Raw genomic sequence first — 20,713 nt, 5'->3', positions numbered from 1 at the left:
ATTTTGGGCGGTACTCGTTTTTGCGCGTACCATCCACCGGCTCAACAAACTTATATTTTGGGCGGTACTCGTTTTTGCACCATAGTCCACACCCATAAAACTATTCACCCTAGTGTGGTCCCTTTTTTGTAGTATTTAAATGGGATCGTGTACCTTAATAGCAAAGAAACTACTCTGGTTTTATTTTGCTTCAAATAGTGTATAGTACCTGCAATGTTTATAACAATGGATTTAACAAGATACGACAAAATTAACAAGATAGCTTCATAGTCAGTTCATCAATAAGCCAAGGAAGATAGCTCCCATAAAGAAACAAATCATAAGACAAACAAATTTGCACTATAATAAAGTTTGAACTGCATTATAATGAACTTAGTAAAATGAAACTCAAATAAATGCACAGACTCTAAACGATTTGAAGATGAAACATTGCAACCAGAACTATAACATTGATGAAAATGATTTCTTCAATGATTTTTACATCAACCTCAAGCAAATGCTTCAATATAAATGCAATCCTACAAATGCAAATGCTTCAATACAAAGCAACATATCAGCATATATGGTAAATAGTTTCCCCTCCTTTTTCCAAGCTAGGGACCGACATTGGTCAACATGCCAATGGCAGAGTTAAAAACTTTCTTTTTTAATTTATAGCAGTTCATAATAAGATATGCTATGAGAAGTGATCAACAAATACAAATGCGATCCTACAAATACAAATGCTTCAATGCTGCAAGATGAGTATGGAGTAATGTTCATAAGTACGGCTAGAGAAAATTCCTTTGCAAATGATGATCATTATTGTTTCAATGACAAACAGAAGGACATACAACTTGTAAAAACAAAACAGAGTATACCCTGCTCTACTAATATAGTAAATTTATGGAATCAGTTTGTACAGTTACTACTGCATGTGGTTCACACTTGGAATGTAATATTGTGCATTTTTCCATAATTTTTAAAATTGATAAATATAATTTTTAAATTATATATTTAATTAAAGTGATAAAATCATGGGTAATTTGAGTTTTTTTTTCTTTTTAACCTTTTTAATTTGAGCAAAATTAAGGTTAAATTCAGGCAAAATTTGAAGATGAAATTCAGGTATGACCACTGTTAGATCTGCCTCGGAATACCGAAATCGGATTACGGTTGGCCCGAAAAATGCATTTTTCAAAAATGACCAACTTCTATTTTTGAATTTTTCTCGATTGGATCAGATTAGATCCGCTTTGTTTGATCTAAATTAATATGGATATGGACCCAACCTAGGATCTATATTGACTATGATTTGGTCCAGGTAGAATCCATGTGAGTTTGGATATAGATTTGGATCTTGGATCCAAAATCCATCCATGGCTATTTTAAAATTTTAAAATAAATTTTAAGTTAAAATAGGATGGGGTAGAACTCTACCCCATAAGGCTTTCTAGAGGGGGGTGAGGTGTCGTCCCTTCTGGAATATTCTTTAAGATATTAATTAAATAATAAAATAATTAAATAAAATAAATGTATTTATTTAAAATATCTAGAAGGTAGATAAGAGTAGAGTTCCACGTGAAGTAGAACTCTACCTAAGGTATTCTAGAGGGGACGTCACCCCTATCTAGAAATAATTAAAAGAAAATAAATAAAATAAAATAAAATATCAGAAACCATATAAAAAGAGGGTTGGTATCTCCTTCTCTCTAGAACTTATATTCTAGAAAGAGAGAGAGATAGAGAGAGAAAAACCAAGAAGGAAAAATCGTGTAGAGAGAGGGAGAGAAGGAAAAAAAGTAAGAGAGAAAAGAAAAAAAAAGAAAAGAAGGAGAAGAAGAAAATAGTTTTTTTTCATATATCCATCAATTTTTTCGAGTTTTTCGATCTTCGATCAAGGTATGGGTTTCTCTCTAAATTTTTACGGGCCAGGAATATGTATAAATCGATTTATGTATAGATATTAGAGGGAAAGGGAAAATCAGATTTCATGTGTCGAATTTGTATATGTAAATTTAATTTTATGAATGATGATTTCTCTTATGCATAAAAAAAAAGTTGAAAATATAGATGTCAATTTCTTGGTTTATGCATCTAAATATGTATATGCTTATACATATTGATATTTGAGGATTTTTATACTCAAGGATAGGTATGTCGATTTTAAATTTTTGTTGCATATGTATATGACTGCAGACATTCAGATTTATTGATTTTTATTCGTTCACGCCATTGAATATATGTTGTCGATTTTTTTTGTAATGACCATACATGTTGAATATATATTCAGGTCTGTCGACCTTCTTGATCATACATCTGAATATGTATCTATAATCCATGTGCAATGGTATTTTTTTAGCCCATCTCAGAAAATATAATATGGTTTTTAGATTTGTTGAATCTGGTTTTGCCAATGCATACCATATATATACATATGTTCAGATATGATAATCTTTTTGACATGCATACAACTGAATATATTTTATTGTTTCAAACGTAACGTGTGCATGCATATGCATCTGAAATCATGCATCCGAGTAGGCTTTACTATTTCAGACTATATAGGTTGCATACACATACATCTGAAAATTATTCATATGAAAAAAATGTTTTTATTCAGATTTGCCGAGCATATATACTCGTGCAGATCGGGTTCAAATCTGCCGAGTTTACATACCCTCTAATCTGGATCAGATCTATTGAGTTATTGCTCATACCATTTTGATTTAGATCTGTTTGGTTGCAGATCTGGTTTGGATCCATTGTCACATGTCTGCACTTTATTGGATCAAATTTGTCGACATGATGTTTCGGATCATATCTGCCGAACAACATGTGTATGCTATTCTAGACCAGATCTACCAAACAACATGTGTATGTTGTTTTGGATCAGATCTAAACCAGAACAACATGTACATGTTCTGTTTCAGATTTTCCAAACACTGGTAAGTGTTGTTTCGGCTCAGATCTGCCGAACATATGTGTTGTTTCATTCAGATTTGTCTAATCACATGTTAACTGAATTTTTTTCTTTCAGATCTGCCAAGTACCTGTTCATGTTGTTTGGATTCAGATCTATTCTAGTTACATGTTTATGCATTGAATCATTTTGTTTTTATTTGAATTTTCCCTTGACTCCTGCTCATTTATGTGCATATGTTTATGTTCAACTTTTTAGCGAGTTTAGCACACATACTTTTGCTGACCAACATGTATAGCAGTGTACACAAGTTTGTCAGCCACCGGGCTAGTCCACGTGTGCTTTTGGTCTGGCTAACCCATGTACATGTATGAACATATACATGGGTTAGCGAGTAGGGCTGGTACATGCTGGATTGTGGCTTGACTGACCCATGTACATAGTTTCGATCATGTACATGGATCAGCCAACATGTTGAAAACATGTGCATTTCAGCTTAGTCGACCCAGATCATGTACATGGATCAGTCCCAGTTGATAGCTTGGTAAAAATTTCCGCATAATTGTTTGAGTACATGAGTTTGGTCATGTACGTGTTTAAGATTGATGTATGTATTCTTTCTGAGATGATACATAATCCTGATCATGATTTGATCAGTCTGCAATTGCACATATCATACACATGAATCTGTAATTTATTTGATGTTTATATTATTGTGATCATATGCATGTTTGGTTGATTATGCATGGAATTGATCATGATAATGTGTTCTGCAAGCATCTATTTGCATGCATATGCGCTTGGCTTAATGTGCATTCATTTTATGTATTTTGAATGTGCATTGTGAACATGTTTAAAAATAATGTTTGTTGCATGTTCACTGAAATTTTGCAAAGATGCATAAATCACTTTTAAGACGTGTTGGTGGTCAGATGTGAACCTGATGCAGCGAGAACCGTAGTTTCAACGTCGATGAGGATCAACGTGAGGGCCGACAGTACGATGAAGGGTCAAGGTTGTTCTGTTAACGGTCTGTCACGGGTTGCCACTTGTAATGTGCAGCGATGCAATACACAGAATCCCAATGGCCACGTTGAATCATCACACACTCAATTTAATAGAACCAAGCAACAATAAATTAACGAACTGAAGGAATTAAGAATATTCACTGACTGATAATACTAAGAACCATCAAATAATGACTAATGGAAAAAGTAACAGGGAACATCCAAAATGACAGAAAGAATGCAAAGCCACCAACAATGACTGTGCGACTGAAGACATTTATGAAAAGAAGGCTATTTATTTAATTGACTCACGCAAATCACAATGAATCAAAGTAAATAATAAACAAACAGTTAACTGATGGGCTAGATGCCAGGAACAAAGGGACAGTCGTGCAGAAAAAAGAAACAGAAAGTAAAGGCTGTTGCAATCCCAACTGACAGATCATTAAAGCAACAAAAAAAAGGCTGACAGGAAAGTAATAAAGAAAACAAAAAAGGAATGACAAAAGCTGCTGAAAAGAAAGAAAAGCTACAAGGAACCAACAAAAAGAAAAGAGAGGCTGTGTTAATTCCAATTTGTCCCTTTTCCATGAAACCCTAGACAGGGTATTAATAATGTCTGGCTGGATCTCGGGTCTAATCCTTGGACTCGATCCAAACGTTGATTGCTACTGGATCTGGGGCGTCTGACTCGTGCCCTTCGTGCTCGCCCGGGGTAGGTACGAAAAGGACATGTCCGTGCCTTGGTTCAGTGAATTGGATCAGATCCACCACTTGGATCTGATCCACCACTTGGATTCGATCCACCACTTGGATACGATCATCGATTCCATTTGTGCAAATCCAGTCCACCTCTTGGGTCATTCTGTAGGAACCGGACCCGAGTCCGCTCTACATCATTCTCCTCTGGTTAGGAAGAAGTCGGCTCTGACGACTTGTTGTCACCACGATATGCATATAAATCAGACACATTGATGATAGGCAACATGTATCTATATTCCTGGACAACTCCAAATCAAAGCCTGTAGATTTGTTTTGAAATTGACCGTATGTGCCATCTACTATGTCACCCCATGGAGGCACAAGCTGAATTTTTGTCCCTCCAGCACACAGTCTTAAGGGTTTGGCTAGAATACCAACAATACAAGCATGCTTACCAAAAATCGGACCACTTTCTGAAAACTTCACTATATCTGCCCCGGATGCATAGTGGCTTTGCTCACCGTTCATAGAGGAATACCCATCCAGGATGTTGTTCCCAAAAGCAATCCCAAATGGAGTCAAAAGTTTATGGTAGCTGCTAAACCGAGCAATGTCTAGTGATCGCCCAACACAGCCAGATTTATAAACCTTTATAAATGTTTGGTCAGGTGGGTCAAGTCTCAAATTTTGGAGAATTCCTGGTGAGTCTACAAGACAACCATAACCACTTAGCATAGGATTCTGGAACCCAGAAGTAGTAAATTGCATGACGAACATGTCAACATGGCTCTCAACCATCGCAAGATCACTTGAATATGCAGACAGAGGCTTTTGGCATAAGGAAAACAAAAAGGACAATTGTGTTTGTTGACTACTTGCATGATGAAATGGCTCATTGTCCTCTTGCAATGGTCGTTGTGGTTGTTCACTGAATGGTTGAAACAATTTCTGATGCAAAAGGCGACTCTCAAACTCGTTATCAAACATTGCATATGCCTCTTGCTGGAGCATCGTGCATCTGGCATCCCTGTGCAGGCTCGCTTCGATGAACTCTGATGGCATGCTCGACAGTTGGAGGTTCGCTGGGCATGGGTCGATTGTCACTGCACTCAGGTGGCCAACCACATCGACGCCCAATCCACCACTCACTTTCAACGTGGACGTTGGGTGTGTCTCCATCGTCGATTCTAGGATAGCAAGCCGATCTTAGACTCCATCCATACGCTTCGTCAGACCAGCTACCTCATTTTCTAGGTGTAGTATATCTTCTTGCATCTCCGTCACCATGTCGAGCATCCGCTTCATGATCTCCTCTCGCGCCTTTCTGTTCGTAGCACCGTTCCTCGCCCCTTGCGTTATGTGACTGACGAAGGAGGAAGGGCTGAGCTCTGATACCATTTGATGTAGCGAGAACCATAGTTTCAACGTCGATGAGGATCAACGTGAGGATCGTCAGTACAATGAAGGGTCAAGGTTGTTCTGTTAACGGTCTGTCGCGGGCTGCCACTTGTAATGTGCAGCGATGCAATACACAGAATCCCAATGGCCACGTTGAATCATCACACACTCAGTTCAATAGAACCAAGCAACAATAAATTAACGAACTGAAGGAATTAAGAATATTCATCGACTGATAATACTAAGAACCATCAAATAATGACTAATGGAAAAAGTAACAGGGAACATCCAAAATGACAGAAAGAATGCAAAGCCACCAACAATGACTGTGCGGCTGAAGACATTTATGAAAAGAAGGCTATTTATTTAATTGACTCACGCAAATCACAATGAATCAAAGTAAATAATAAACAAACAGTTAACTGATGGGCTAGATGCCAGGAACAAAGGGACAGTCGTGCAGAAAAAAGAAACAGAAAGTAAAGGTTGTTGCAATCCCAACTGACAGATCATTAAAGCAATAAAAAAAAGGCTGACAGGAAAGTAATAAAGAAAACAAAAAAGGAATGACAAAAGTTGCTGAAAAGAAAGAAAAGCTACAGGGAACCAACAAAAAGAAAAGAGAGGCTGTGTTAATTCCAATTTGTCCCTTTTCCATGAAACCCTAGACAGGGTATTAATAATGTATGGCTGGATCTCAGGTCTAATCCTTGGACTCGATCCAAACGCTGATTGCTACTGGATCTGGGGCGTCTGACTCATGCCCTTCGTGCTCGTCCGGGGTAGGTACGAAAAGGACATGTCCGTGCCTTGGTTCAGTGAATTGGATCAGATCCACCACTTGGATCTGATCCACCACTTGGATTTGATCCACCACTTGGATCTGATCCACCACTTGGATTCGATCCACCACTTGGATACGATCATCGATTCCATTTGTGCAAATCCAGTCCACCTCTTGGGTCATTCTGTAGGAACCGGACCCGAGTCCGCTCTACATCATTCTCCTCTGGTTAGGAAGAAGTCGGCTCTGACGACTTGTTGTCACCACGATATGCATATAAATCAGACACATTGATGATAGGCAACATGTATCTATATTCCTGGACAACTCCAAATCAAAGCCTGTAGATTTGTTTTGAAATTGACCGTATGTGCCATCTACTATGTCACCCCATGGAGGCACAAGCTGAATTTTTGTCCCTCCAGCACACAGTCTTAAGGGTTTGGCTAGAATACCAACAATACAAGCATGCTTACAAAAAATCGGACCACTTTCTGAAAACTTCACTATATCTGCCCCGGATGCATAGTGGCTTTGCTCACCGTTCATAGAGGAATACCCATCCAGGATGTTGTTCCCAAAAGCAATCCCAAATGGAGTCAAAAGTTTATGGTAGCTGCTAAACCGAGCAATGTCTAGTGATCGCCCAACACAGCCAGATTTATAAACCTTTATAAATGTTTGGTCAGATGGGTCAAGTCTCAAATTTTGGAGAATTCCTGGTGAGTCTACAAGACAACCATAACCACTTAGCATAGGATTCTGGAACCCAGAAGTAGTAAATTGCATGACGAACATGTCAACATGGCCCTCAGCCATCGCAAGATCACTTGAATATGCAGACAAAGGCTTTTGGCATAAGGAAAACAAAAAGGACAATTGTGGTCGTTGACTACTTGCATGATGAAATGGCTCATTGTCCTCTTGCAATGGTCGTTGTGGTTGTTCACTGAATGGTTGAAACAATTTCTGACGCAAAAGGCGACTCTCAAACTCGTTATCAAACATTGCATATGCCTCTTGCTGGAGCATTGTGCATCTGGCATCCCTGTGCAGGATCGCTTCGATGAACTCTGATGGCACGCTCGACAGTTGGAGGTTCGCTGGGCATGGGTCAATTGTCACTGCACTCGGGTGGCCAACCACATCGACGCCCAATCCACCACTCGCTTTCAACGTGGATGTTGGGTGTGTCTCCATCGTCGATTCTAGGATAGCAAGCCGATCTTAGACTCCATCCATATGCTTCGACAGACCAGCTACCTCATTTTCTAGGTGTAGTATATCTTCTTGCATCTCCGTCACCATGTCGAGCATCCGCTTCATGATCTCCTCTCGTGCCTTTTTGTTCGTAGCACCGTTCCTCGCCCCTTGCGTTATGTCGCTGACGAAGGAGGAAGGGCTGAGCTCTGATACCATTTGATGTAGCGAGAACCGTAGTTTCGACGTCCATGAAGATCAACGTGAGGGCCGTCAGTACGATGAAGGGTCAGGGTTGTTCTGTTAACGGTCTGTCGCGGGCTGCCATATGTAATGTGCAGTGATGCAATACACAGAATCTCAATGGCCACGTTGAATCAACACTCACTCAGTTTAATAGAACCAAGCAACAATAAATTAACGAACTGAAGGAATTAAGAATATTCACCGACTAATAATACTAAGAACCATCAAACAATGACTAATGGAAAAAGTAACAAGGAACATCCAAAATGACAGAAAGAATGCAAAGCCACCAACAATGACTGTGCGGCTGAAGACATTTATGAAAAGAAGGCTATTTATTTAATTGACTCATGCAAATCACAATGAATCAAAGTAAATAATAAACAAACAGTTAACTGATCTGCTAGATGCCAGGAACAAAGGGACAGTCGTGCAAAAAAAGAAACAGAAAGTAAAGGTTGCTGCAATCCCAATTGACAGATCATTAAAGCAATAAAAAAAAAGGTTGACAGGAAAGTAATAAAGAAAACGAAAAAGGAATGACAAAGGCTGCTGAAAAGAAAGAAAAGCTACAGGGAACCAACAAAAAGAAAAGAGAGGTTGCGTTAATTCCAATATGTCCCTTTTCCACGAAACCCTAGACAGGTTATTAATAATGCCTGGCTGGATCTGGGTCTCGGGTCCAATCCTTGGACTCGATCCAAACGTTGATTGCTACTGGATCTAGGGCGTCTGACTCGTGCCTTCGTGCTCGCCCGAGGTAGGTACGAAAAGGACATCTCTGTGCCTTGGTTTAGTGAACTGGATCGGATCCACCACTTGGATCTGATCATCGATTCCATTTGTGCAAATCCAGTCCACCTTTTGGGTCATTCTGTAGGGACCGTACCCGAGTCTGTTCTACATCAAAACCATTGTAGGCCATGCAGGCCAGGTGTAAAATCCAGTGCAAAAAAAAAAGTTAGCTAGACCTGGGTCGGATCCGGACTCGACCCGACCCGGATCACCCTCCCTCTCTCGCACCTATTTAAAGCAGCGAGGAGGGGAGGGGTTTCACATTCGAAACCCCTTCCCCTCTAGCTCTCTTGTTCCTCTCTCAGTCCCCCATCTTCTCTCTCAGTCCCCCGACCCTCTCTCTTCTGCTCGCCAGAGGCCACCCGGTGATCCTTGGCATCACCTCCTTCTCGTTTCCTCCATACATCACTCTAGACTCTCTCCTGCTATTGGGATCGGTGTAGGCGACCCCCCTCCAGGTACGCGCCACCTCCTCTTCACCTTCCTTTTCTCCACCCTTTTTCCTCTAGGTGTGTCGGGGAGCCGACAGGAGGTCGATGCCCCCCTGTCGTGCTTCCCCCCTCCCTCTGGATGCTTCCTTCGTGTCCGAGAGGGGTCGAGCCCCCTCCTTGAGTCCTCTTTTTGCAAAGAAGGGATCGAACCCTCCTTGCACTCCCTCTGAAGGCAGGGAAGGGGTCAAGCCTCTTCTTTGCTCCCTTTGACGGCAGGGGAGGGGTCGAGCCCTCCTCCCTGCTCCCTCTGATTTCAAGAGAGGGGTCAAGCCCCTCCCTGCTCCCTGCACCCTCCGCCGACAGGGAAGGGGCTGAGCCCCCTCCTTGTACCCCTTGTATGCAAGGGAGGGGTCGAGCCCCTTCCCTGCATATCCTTTGGCTGGGATGGGGCCAAGCCCCTCCTTGTGCCCTCGTTTGGCAGGGGAGGGGTTGAGCCCCCTCTCTGCGCCTTCTTTTTCTAGTAGGCAAGGGTGTCGCCCCTGCCTCCACTAATTTCGACAAGCAGGGATGAATCCCTCTGCCTCACCTTTTGTGACCAATGGGTAGGGGCCTCACCCCTACCTCTTTGCTCCTCCGGCAAGCAGGGGCGAAGCCCCCTGCCTCCCTTGTTGTTTTTGTTAGGCAAGGGCTTTACCCCTGCCTCTCTTCCACCTTGTTAGGCAGGGGCACAACCCTTGCCTACTCTCGCTTTCGGAAGGCAGAGGTGCAGCTCCTGCCTTTGTTCGATCTCTCGGAAGGCAGGGGCGCAACCCCTGTCTCTGTATGAACCATCGTCAGGCAGGGGTGCAGTCCCCTACCTCCCCAATTTTTTTCGCTGACAGCAGGCCAGTAGGGGCTCACAGCCCTTGCCTCTGCTTCTTGCACTTATAGCAGGTCCACAGGGGGACGCTGCCCCTGCCCCTACCTCTGCTTCTTTCACGATAGAACAGTGGCAGTGCCCCTGTCCTCTCTACTTATTTGATTGAGATAGCTTGTTGACGCCTCGCTTTTGCAGCTTGTACAACGGATCCAATTCGTGCCTCGCAGCCCAAGCCGTTGATCACATACACTCGCTGACGACTGCAAGCTCACAACTCCCCAAGGTAAGGGAAGATTGCATGGAGGACTTGAACAATTGAATTAAGTTTAATTAATTGACAAGACAATTATATATATATATATATATATATATATATATATATATATATATATATATATATATATATATATATATATATATATATATATATATATATATGAGTACGCATTTAGCTCAAGAACGCAGTTTCACGATCCTTGTCCTTTACTTTTTGTCATGTCTTTCCTTTGTCGTTGTGCTTTGTGCCTAGGCTTTGCTTACATACTCCTGCTTTCAGTATTTACTTTGTCGTCGTGCTTTGAGCACATGCTTTGCATTTGCACTCCTACTTTCAGTCTTTACTTTACCGTCACGTTTGCATTTGCACTTCTGCTTTCAGTCTTTACTTTGTCATCGTGTTTTGTGCATAGGCTTTACATTTGCACTCCTGCTTTCAGTCTTTCTTTTGCCATCGTGCATTGCGCCTAGGCTTTGCTTACACACTCATGTTTTCAGTATTTACTTTGCCATCGTGCTTTGCACCCAGACTCCTGCTTTTATAAATGTGTCGTTACCGCCTTGCCATTGCACATGACGCTCATGATTTCGCTCATCGCATGCACTGTTAGATGCATCTTCGTGGAGTATGCACAAACATTTACCACTCTCCCTCTTACGATAAGAGATGAATCGAGAGCTTAAACAATACATCCTCGACTAAGGAGAGGGATCCCTAGCAAGGATCCCGACTTTTCGAGTAAGCAGTCCTGCAAAGTAGACTTGAGGATTTTTGGGAGTTGCACTAAAACATCAAAGACTACCCAAATCTTTGGAAAGGGAATGCTTGTCTATTTCAATTCGTGCATCCGACACATCTCGGGTAACTCCGAATTGGGGCTCGAACAAACTTTTTGGCGGGGGTTTTGTTGAAAAAACTGTATCCCATTCATCAAGGCCAGTATCTAACCATGCGAGGCATGCAAATTCTTCGATAACAGATGAGAGATTCTAGAAAATCACATGTCATATATTGGCACGAGTTGTCAACTTTTTTGAAAGATAAAGAATGTCAAAAGTAAAGTTTGAGAAACATTATATCTTTGCGAAATACTTCTGTAAAGGCTCCTAATTAAGGAACTATATCCCTTTCATTATAGAGTACTTGTAGATGTGCACTGCTCGTTAGTACTACGATGATCGGATGAGACGGTCATGTGACCTCGAATGATGCTAAATGCACAATGCTGTAATCACATAAAATGGTGATGGATCACCTTTACAGGCAAGATGCTCAAATGGTTGAAAGACCAGAGCATGTAAAATGAGTCATCGGTTAAGCAACGTCTGACACACTCATTCGGTTTTGTTTCTATCAAGGAAGAGGATGGATTCGTACAAAAACTTCAATGAACAGGTTGTTAACAACCACCCCACGGGCAAAGATTTGGCCTCTCCAGTCATTGGAGTTAAGGGAAGGAACTACCAGACATTATCCTAGGTGGTAGATGTTAAAATATGTATTCGTACACACACACACACACACACACACACACACACACACACACACACACACACACACACATATATATATATATATATATGTGTGTGTGTGTGTGTGTATAATACCTGATAGGGGTATTTATGTCTTTTTACATAGTTGTTTTATAAAACAACTATACAACAACAACAACTACGCCTTCATCCCAAAACAATTGGGGTCTGCGATATAAACCAAAAAAGAAAATCATTCTGGGTCTTCCACATGAATCCTTCTCCTCCAATCATTTTTATCCAATGCCATGTCCTCGGTGAGGTTCAAAGCATTCATATCCTTTCCTATCATCTCCATCCAAGTCTTTTTAGGCCTACCCCAACCTCTTTTAACTAATATATTTTCCCATTTCTCCATCCTTCTAACTGGAGCATCATTAGGCCTTCGCCAAATATGTCCAAACCACCGTAAACGATTCTCTCTCGAATTATTTTCAATAGGTGCAACACCTACCTTCTTACGTATCTACTCGTTCTAAATCTTATCTTTTATTGTATTTCCACACATCCATCTAAGCATACGCATCTCAGCTACACTCATTTTTTGAATATGATGTCACTTGGCAGCCCAACATTCCGTACCATATAGTAAAACGAGCCTAATAGTCATCCTATAAAAGTTTTCCTTCAACCGCAATGGCATTTTACGATCGCACAACACTCCAGTTGCACTTTTCCATTTCATCCACCCAACCTTTATCCTATGATTTACATCTCCATCAATTTCTCCATACTTTTGAATGATAGATCCCAAATATTTGAAACAATCATCCACCGGTATTTCTTGCTCACAAAGCTTCACTACACTCCCATCACTACTTTGTTGCTTACTAAACCGACATTCTATATATTTTGTCTTACTCTTACTCAACTTAAAACCTCTTGCTTCCAATGTCTGTCTCCATAATTCTAACTTAGCATTAACCCCAGCTCTAGACTCATCAATCAAAACAATATCATCAACAAACAACATACACCACGGCACACTTTCTTGAATTGATCTCGTAAGCTCATCCATCACTATAGCAAATAGGAAAGAGCTTAAAGCAGATCCTTGATGTAACCCAACCGTTATAGGAAAATTGGTTGTCACCCCTCCACAAGTGCGGACATTGGTTACTACTCCTTCATACATATCTTTAATTATACTAATGTACTTGAGAGAAACACATTTCTTCATCATTGTCCACCAGAGAACGTTCCTAGGTACTTTATCGTATGCCTTCTCCAAATCAATAAAAACCATATGCAAATATTTGTTCCTCTCTCTATATCTCTCAATAAGTTGTCTAAGAAGATGTATAGCTATATTTCTTTTATAAAACAACTATAATTCTTTTAAATTAGGTTTTTTTACTTATTTTATTTTTTATTTTCTTTTTCTTATTTTTGTAAAAGCCAAAAAAGGGCCCCACCCTCCCAACGACTCTATGGGAGCCCCCTTTTGGGCTCTTTTTTTGAGGCTCTTGGCCCTCCTTTTTTCCCTTATTTTTTGTATAAATAGGGGTGACCCCCTTTGTATATTTGTGTGCTTGAGATTTCTCTCTCTTTCAATAAAGAGATTTTTATATTTTTGTGTATCTCAAGGCTTGTGTATATGTTGTCCCTTTGTGGACTTGGCTATTGTCTCTTTTGTTTGTCCATTGTAGGATATTGCAAGTGCTTATAACACTCTTTGTATTTCTGCATATCTCATTACATGGTATTAGAGACACTCTGTTCTTAGAGGAAGAAGCGTGATACATATACTTATCATCTATTGTCTCCCTTCTTCTCACTTCTTGGTGTCATTATGGAAGCAAAAATCGACCTATCCTTCAAACTCAATGAAAAGAACTACATTATGTGGGCATCGGCAATGGAGAACAACCTCAAAGGCAAGAAACTTTGGGGGTATGTTATGGGTTCCATTCTGGAACCTAGATTGAAGCTCACAAAGATGGAAGGTGGACAAGAAAATGCTCTTGAGGGAGATGCTCGCCTCAAAGCCATTGAAAATCATCAAAAGGAAGTTGAAGATTGGGAAAGCAATCATGAAAAAATCCTTGCTTGGTTCATGAATAACGTCAAACTTATGGTATGTGCTAATATAGCTAAATTTCGTCGGGCCAATGAGGCTTGGTTTTTTATGAAGGGTATGTATACCCAAAAGGATCTTGCAAGAGCATATTTTTTGCAAGGAAAAATTAGAACCACTAAAGAAGGTGATTCAAGTATTCAAGACTACTATAGTGCTTTGAACCCACTATGGGATGAGTTGGCTCTTTTAGAGCCAAAATGTATTGCTATGGAAGATGTCGAATTGAGACAAAAGCAAATGAAACAAGATCGATTGTTCCAATTCTTATTTGGGCTACGTTCCGAATTTGAGCAAGTGAAGTCATCACTTCTCCATAGATCCATCTTCCCTCCAATAGAGGATGCTATTGTCGAAATCACCCAAGAAGAAACAAGGCTTGGCATGAGTAAGAATGTTGATGAAGTGCTTGTCGTTTCCAAACCCGACAATAATGTAAAAACCTATAACCCCCCTCCCCCCCCCCCCCACCTTGGTAAACAAGGAAACTACAATGGAAGAAGAAAAATGATTGTATGTTATCATTGCTATGAGTCGGGTCATATTAAACCTGCTTGCCTAAAGCTCAATGAAACTTTCAAGTCGAAGGTGATTTCTCTTGAAGAATCTACTACCAAAGAAGATGAAGGCAAGAATGGTGACCTCAAAGAGACCCTTGGTCAAATACCCATGGCTCTTTAACAAATCCTTAAAGCTACTTCCTCCACATCGGGTGCGGCCATTGCGTCTACATCATCACCCGGTACGTACTCTTGGATCTTAGACTTCAAAGCATCTTTTCATATGACCCCTCATGAAAAATCTTTAGTCAATGTTTACACCAATTCAAAAGGCTCGTGTTTTTACAACCGATGGAACATTTTTGAAAATTTCTAGTATTGGAACTCTAAACTCCAAAAAATTCTCAAAATCTTTTTGTTCCAAAAGTTAGAGATGTTTCAAAATTAAATTTAAACCTTTTTTCGGTCTCCCAAATTGCCGACCATGGATGTGAAATATCTTTCTCATCTAATGGTTGCTTTGTGCAGGATCTTCAGTCCGGGAAGCGGATTGGACAAGGCTATAGGAAAGGGGACCTCTACTATATAGATGATCTAAACCTTCCTACAAATTATTTTTGTTCTTATGTCCAAGAAAAAAGTATTGAAACTTGGTATAAAAGGCTTGGTCATCCAAGCTATTAAAAAATATATCTTTTTCCATTTGGAAACAAATTTTGTAAGGAAAAAGACATTAATTGCAAAGATTGTATTTTTTGAAAAATGAAGTCTATTCCTTTTCCTACTATAACATTTTTTTCTTCAAGACCCTTTGAATTGGTGCACTCGGATGTTTGGGGTCCATCTCTCTCTATCCCTCTCTCTAGAACATTTCTCAGTAGGTCTGAACCTACCTGACCTGGTCTGAGCCTTCTTGATCCAGTCCTAGCCTGCCTGACCTGGTCTTAGCCCACTTGATCTAGTCTGAACCCACTTGACCTGGTCCAAACCTAGTTGACTTGACTTGAACCTAGTTGGGTTTAAAGTCAAAGTCAAAGTCCATTTTCATCCTGAATCTTGGTTTAATTTTTTCTAAACCCAGACCTAGCCTGCTTGGGCTAAGTCCGAACCTGCTGAACCCAATTGACTTGGAATGAACCCAATTTGGTTCAAACTACTTGAGTTGAGCAGCTTGATTTGCTCTACCTCTTTCTCAACTAGGTCAACCTCATCTGACCTAGTTTGACCGTTCGAAAGGAGGATCGAAGCCTTCGAAGCAATTGGAGCCTTCTGGAGCCGTTTCTTCCATGATTTGAAGTAAGTTCGCTTCATTGATCCATCTCTCTCTTAAGTATTTGCTTGTTTGTATATAGCATATACATTTTGAAGTAGTATCTAACCCTAGTTCTTGGTTGAGCCCTTTGGGACACTTCGGTGTTCAATCGCTCGCCTCGTAACTATTGTCAGATACATATGATTGAATACGCAATATTTGCATCCTTTTAAAAGAGTAACTCGCCCCACATCTTGGTTGAGCTTTTTGAGATACTTCGGTGTTCACCCGCTCATCTTACAACTATCGTTGGGTACTGACTTATATATTGTATGGAAATGGCCGCCGCATCTTATATCGCCAAGGCTCGTGTAATTTAAGCTTTACCGTCATATCGTATGATGCTAAAGCTCCCTGCTTTCTGTAATTTTTTATTATGCCTTTAAATTATGCATTTTTTCTTATCGTCACGTTGAACGATGCTAAGACTTCCCTACTTTCTGTAAATATATATGTAAAATATTTTGTTCGGTTACACACCCCGAACAATAAGTATATGCATTTTCTTTACACCGCCGCCATATAAAGCACAAATTTCTGCTTATACTATATATATGGCACGTAAGTGAGCGTCCAAATAGAGATCAACTTCAAATCGCTGATGTGATTCTTTTGCCGCTCATCGATCAAGATTCTGCTTGACAAATAAAGCATGTATTGAAAAGGCGTCACTTTTTATGCAAAACCGTTTTTTCGTAAAGACTAAGTCATTTACGTATAGCCTAGCTATGGCCTGAAGGTTTCAAATGGACCCTGATGGATGCGGGGTAAGTACAATGATGTGCATTCATCCCCGAGTTAAGCATAGTGATTTTCCCGTCAAAGAGAAGAGGTGCTGCTAAAATGGTTAAAAAGAAATGCATGCTTTCTCCGTCAAAGAGAGGAAGTACTGCTGAAATTTTTGAAGAAGCTAAAAATAGCTCAGAAAGAATGTAGTATGTTACTCTGTCATACAGAGGAGTTGCTACCCAGTTCGTTGAACACTTTCTACAACATAGAAAGGATCGTCACACTCCTGTTGTTAAAGCACGGGAGGTACTGGCAAAATGGTTGGCAGAAGAGCTGCCAGAACAAGTTGAATGGCACAACGATGCCCATTGTTAGAATGATGGTAGAATGACTCGTCTCTTTGATACCTATAACAGCACTTTACTCGTAAGGGTCGTTGTGTCAGAGTAGTGGTTACGCCTTGACTAGGTTAAGAGCTCATTGCGTAAAAATATGTCGAGCAGTCGATCCGTTGAGATCGAGTCATATGCATGTTCATTAAGAACTGTTACACAATCAAACTTGTAAGGGCCGCAGAGCCAGAGTGTGTTGTTTCCACCCGGAAGAGGTGAGATGCTCGTTATGGCTGCAGTGCCGAGAGCATAGTTAAGCATGCATATGAATAAGACTTAAGATCGCATATACCCCGCGGTTGACGATCGTATTAGGGCTATCTCCCTTGGTTGATGACCGTGATTGGGGCATACTAAATGATGTCGGGTATATATCTTCACAATGTTGAGGCACAAGCTGCTTAAAATGGTATGTAATGTCTGACAAAGTAATCGTAAGACTGACAGACCCCTTCAGGAATTATGCTCGTTGTGAAAGACAGTGATGGTACAGCCTTGGGTGACACATATTGACTTTAGACCTGATAGAGTCCACGATGACCTCAATCACTCATGGGTTTTGAGGTCGTGGTTATCTTTAAGATTTAAGAATTGAACCCAACTACTGCAAGTAGATGATGCATCCGAATTGGGCCTAGTAGGGTTCTCTCAGTTGAAATACACCGCTCTACTATGGATAGGGTCAACAGGCCTCTGAGGTATCTAAAATATATAGAATAATTACCCCCCAGAATGTTGCGTTGATGCTCGAACAATGCTTCACCCGTGTACCAAGGGTAGAAGAGGTTAAATATCAAAACAATGCATTAGCTCTAGGTTCAGCGATGCTTGAATGTATAAGTGGATGGACGTTGTTATGTCAAGTCCTAAATAACCTTTGTGAAGGTGTCATAATCGGTATACTACTGGACCGATAGAGCAAAGACCCACGTTGTATCTTATATAACTAAGCGAAGCTCGATGTGTTGTCCTTAGACGCGTGGGATATGAAAGCACCAAATATGAAGGCTTGAGCGAATATTCAACTCATAGCCTTGGAGAGGCTCTTGCGATATACACTAAGTCATGAAGACTTGAGCGTTGTTATTATGAACTGTGACCCTGAGTGGTCAACACATTTATTTGAGTTGAATGGATATATGATTGCTTGCTTACCAGACCATCAGTGGTTCTGACCCCGTTTATGGGGATTTCAGGTGTTGGACCTGCGTTGCGATATGCGGAGCAAAGCGACATCGAGTTTCAGGGTTTCTTTAAAAAGAGTTGTACTCCTTTCTTTTATTGAACCTATATTGTTTTTCCAAGCAGTGATGTTGTAATAAACATGTGGTTTTCGATAAAATAGAATACTTTGGTGGTCAATGAGTTGCTTGACCACATGCCTGTAATGTGCCCGAAGGTTTTTAAAACTGACGACTCATTATCGTCTGATTCCGCTGTTAAAAGTTTTTTTAAGTTTCGCTATAAAGAAAAAAAAATGATGAAAAATTTAACTTAGCTTTGTTTTGAAAATTTGGGGCGTTACAAAAGCACTATCTCGAAAGTGAGATGGCAAGACAAGGCGCCATCCCGTAGGTGGGATGCCAAAGCAAGGCACCGTTTAGGAAGTGGGATGGCAACACAAGGCACCATCTTGTAGGTGGGATGGCAAGGCAAGGCGCCATCTTGGAAGTGGGATGGTGAGACAAAGTGCCATCTCGAAGGTGGGATGACTTGGACTGATGGAAGAGGTGTATGGCAGAACAGGCGAGACAGTTGGACCCAACGGAGCTGTCCCTAGTGGGACAACCATTCGGGTCCTACCTACGGGGTCAAAGGGAGACTAGACGATGAAAGACTCAAGAGAGAAAGGGCCAAATGGTGGAAGGCATGTTGTCGTCCGGGTCCCGGTTTGGACAGGAGAGGAGGCCGAACAATGGCGGATACCGATTTGAACAGAAGAGTGGGCAAACAGTGGCGAGTCACTATTTGGACATGAGCGGGGGGCAGACGGCGGCATGGTCTGCCATTCGATCCTAGTTCAGACTGAATAGGGGGGCAGACGACAAGCATACCTGCAGTTTGGGCCAGGTTTGGATTGGAAAGGGTGCCAAATGGCGGGGATTCCTGCTGTCTGGTCCCAGTTTAGACATGAAAGCATGGCCGGACGGTGGCATGGTCAGTCGTCCGATCCCGGTTCAAACAGAGGACAAAGGGGCTGGGGGTCGTTCGGGAACCTCACGTATGGCTGGATGCGAGAACCCCAAAGATGGTCGGACGATAAGGGTACCTGCCATCCGATACCTCAGATAGAGAGAGGGACATGGAAAAATTTGGGTGTCTACCAATACATATAATATGTATATAATAAATATATAAAACACATATAATATAATATTATATATATATAATATGTAAAACAAGCCTATACGAACTGAGTCGAGTTGAATTTGCCATGTTTGTGCTCAGTTCATATACCTAAACGAGCTGGGTCGTATAGATCAACTATGAGTTCAATTTTTTGAGCTGAGTTGAGCTTCTCACGAGCCGAGCCAAGCTGTTCCTCAGGTTTTTCAACCCTATTGATGGGAAAGGGTTGTAAGGAGTGGACAACTAGGATGTCAGTGGACCGGGGTGGAGGTGGGGCTCAAAATTCTACCCTTCATCCCCGCTTTTATCCCCACATGGGTTTTGATTTTAACCTTCTATCACCTTTTCATGTTCTCCATCCCCGATCTAAACGGGGCAAGGCAGGCAAGTTCCCGTTTCTCCCCGATCCACTGACATCACTAAAAGTATTTTAGTTATTTTACTAATGGGGATCCGGGACAGGGTGGAGGATAGTGTAAGTCCGTCCCTGCCTCCATCCTCACACGGGCTTTTATTTTAACCTTCATCCTTCCCCTCCATCTCAATTTTATGTCCTCCATCCCTCGTTTTCTCCTTGTCCACTACCCTCCCTATGGATAACTAATAAAATAAGAAAAAAAAAGTTGCAAGGAACTGTGAAAGTAAGATGGCACTTAGCTAGTTGAAGGACCCATGCATTTAATGCTTTTGTTTTTTATAGCAAAAAAAATGTACTAGAAATAAGATCCTTTAGGGATAACTCCAATACTTGTGGTCTGTAAGGTTGGTATGTGCAGAGGTGCGGCAAACTAATATGATTATCATCAAACATTATGATGAATTAATTTGAAAACATCTAATAGTAAACTAGTTTGGGTACATTTGCATACATTCAAACATTACAATAATTTGTAATATTGAGCCATGTTGTAATAATTGGTCAATTTTTTTTTACATGTTTGGGATCATAGTTGCGTTGGTACTTGATACACCCTTGTTTAATATAAGAATACCAAATACAGATACGAAACTCAGTTTGGTAACTATAAATAGAAGTATGAAATATTTATGAAACACCATCCCGATTATTGGTGAAACTCATAGTTTCTAGTAGAAACTAGTTTCTATTACATGATAAATGGATGCCAATTTTGTTTCTATCAACATTTCTTCCTATAAAAAACAATGTCATTATATAGAGTATTTTCGTTAGGCTTTTAAATACGACATGAAGGAGTTACA

This window comes from Nuphar pumila, chromosome 2 (genome assembly GCF_984573655.1).
Source record: "Nuphar pumila chromosome 2, dmNupPumi1.hap1.1, whole genome shotgun sequence".
Classification (NCBI taxonomy): Eukaryota; Viridiplantae; Streptophyta; class Magnoliopsida; order Nymphaeales; family Nymphaeaceae; genus Nuphar; species Nuphar pumila.
The sequence above is the reverse complement of the archived record's forward strand: the minus strand, read 5'-3'. Positions refer to the sequence as shown.